A 3,021-nucleotide genomic window follows, 5' to 3' on the forward strand; every position below is an offset into this window, starting at 1 on the left:
AGTTAACGCATTTTGTTTATAAATAAATATTTATTTAGAAGTTTAATTAAATTACGTAGGAGAAGAGTCTAATGTTTAACCTTCATCTGTGGTATGCCAGTCATCACCTTCATCTGTGGTATGCCATTCTGAGGCGATGCCACATTCTACACCAGCATTAGAGTTCTCAGTGTCTTTTTTCATTGTCAAGCGTCCAACCCTATTATTTGGATTCCCGTTTCCAACATTTCAAACGAAATAAGCAGCAGCCTTCTCGCAAAAGTTCTTCCCATCGAATATTAGAACATCGAATGTTGATTCACCATTGAACTTAAAGACCAGGAAATCATTTTCTATCAAAGAGTGATCTTTCACAAACTGTTTTCAACCGTGTGTGAAGTACAAGGTATCATCTCTTAGTTGTCAACCCTATATTCCACAGGGCACCACCAGGAAGTTGAAGGCTCACATTTTCTGGCAGCTTCTTCAAATTACTATAAAATGCTTTGGGAAGTGTCTATAGAAAAGTTTAGGGGCCAACAATTTTATTGAATTTTAGCCAGCATGTAACCAACAGAGAAAGGTGAGTCATTAGATGAAATTTCACACCAATCTCATACCATTAAATCATCATTGATGATTATTTGATGGCTACCAATCACAAAAGTTGCTGGTACCCAGCATTACTCAGTGTCTATAGTCAAAATTTAAATTCCAGCTATGAGAAAAAGTAGAAAAGGAAAAAATATGTTGCTTATTAACATTGGTACAACACCAACAATGGTGCTTGAATATATGCCAAATTTGCAAAAATCCCCTTAACATGAATGAATGGGAAAAGCAACAAAAACTTGATTCAGTCTAACAGGTATTAGAGGGCCAAATCTTGTCACTCCATTCAATGCATGAGAGCGAGATCTTGGTGTAGGCAACATAACTCCAAACACAATGTAACTCGAACCCTACTAGGTAAGCCCGGAACATAGATCACGATGCCATGATGTCATGTCATGAAATATTATATTTACCACTACATATCTCAAGTATAGCTAGTGATTAAATAACAACCACCAAAATAAGTATGCATGAACAACCCACATTATTTTTTACTTCTCCACTTTATTATTTTCTTTTGCTTTGGTTCCTCCTTCAATTAAAAAGATCAAAAACACAGAACTCTTTTAAAGCAAAACAAGGTGTTTTAGCAACTTGGAATTTCAGAGAAGTAAGGGTATGTTTGTTTTAGTTTATTTAGCCAAAAAACTAAAATAAATAAATAAATACTGAAAATAATCAAGCTTCTTTCTTATATTTGGTTAAATTAAAAAAAATATATTTTCAAACTTTTTCAATTATATATAGCAATTTTTTAGTTGTAGAATCACTTTTTGCAGAACCTAAAACAACATTGAATTAAACAAAAGTTTTTTGTGCAAAACCCAATCACAAACCCTACATTGCAAATAACATAGTTGAAACAAATTGAAGGGAAAAAATTAATCAATGGAGCAAAAAGGATATGCAGACGCCGTGTATGAACTAAAATCTCCAAATTCAATTTTTTTCACACCCCAAAATTAAAAATCACTCATTTCCTTACACACACTTAAAAGGGTATGTAATTTTTGTTGATTTACAAGAGTGAGGAATAAGTTACTTACAAGGTGCTGATTATAAGTGCTGGGCATAAACTTTGTGAAATGGAGGAACTGAAAATGGTTCTAATAAATGTCTTCAACCCAGAATCTGTTGTGATGGAAAATCTCTGATCCTTCCATGATTTAGATTCTTCAGCTCAAAAAAGAGAAAAGTTTGAGTTTTGATTGAAGAAATGAAGAGGAGTTAATGGGAATTGTTCACAGTTGACAGAGCTGAGAAGTAGAGCTTAGAAACGGCGTCGTTTTGGTATAGGAGGACTAATCTGTCCTGTTTTAAAAAGTTACATGCTACATGTGCTCCTGTAACAGCTAGGTCAGTGTCATGGGAGCCACGTCAAATTTTTCCATCGAGTCCAACGGAATCACTTTAACGGAGGGGTAAATTTGTCTACGTTTTGGAGGGGTCAGGGACATGAATGTATTTTTCATTCTTTGAGAATGAAAATGTCTGCGGAAAAAAAGGTTAGGGACCTATTTATCCTTTTCTCTAAATTTATTATCTCATGAAAAACTAAAAATTTTAACACTATAAAGGAAAAAAATAATAATAACACAAGAATTCAAACAGTAAAAAAGATACATTAAAATTGGAAGGAATAAGTGAAAATTGAATACAAAGAGAATTAATAAATTTTTTATCTAATTTTTTTATGCAACAAAAAAAGGACTCCTCAATCTAACTTGTCCACACCATAGTTTAGGAATTGAATCGAAGGGATTCCTCAACGGGATTTCTCAACCTTCTACCCAATTCAACGATGTAACAAGAGAGGAACTCACTCAACCTTATTTGTCTAGATTATATATAGTTTCATCACGAAACCAAAAAGTGCTTTAGCACTCCTCCAATCTCTCTATATGATAACTACAATAGTTTATGAGGTATTTATAACCTCTTATTAGATTAAAACAAAGATAACTCTAAATCCACAAACATAAAACCCAATTTAGTAACATAATAAAAAAAATTAAAATATATCAAATTAAATTGAACATTCTAAAAATATAAACTAATAACTTCTAAATAATACTTCAACTCTTCATATCGCAAACATTTGAATCACATATCAAACTCTTTTCAGTGGCTTGATAAGACTTGCTAACTTAATATTCTACCAAAATAATATATAGCAGACTAAATCTTAAAGTGGTTTCTTAGACTCACTGCGTTCACCATTTTAGTCTTTCAAATTCAAAATTTACTATATTGATTTCCGAGATCCAGTAGTTCTGGGCACCATATTGGTCTTTGAACCCTTTCTAGCACCAAGTCAGTGAACGAAATGCTGAGCTAACTCTGACTTGTCATGCTGGACATAGGGCTACATTGTATCGTTTTGTTCTGGTGCTTAAACAAGCAAAAACAAAAAGATAAAGAAGAGTT

The sequence above is a fragment of the Arachis ipaensis genome, chromosome B07 (assembly GCF_000816755.2).
Source record: "Arachis ipaensis cultivar K30076 chromosome B07, Araip1.1, whole genome shotgun sequence".
Classification (NCBI taxonomy): Eukaryota; Viridiplantae; Streptophyta; class Magnoliopsida; order Fabales; family Fabaceae; genus Arachis; species Arachis ipaensis.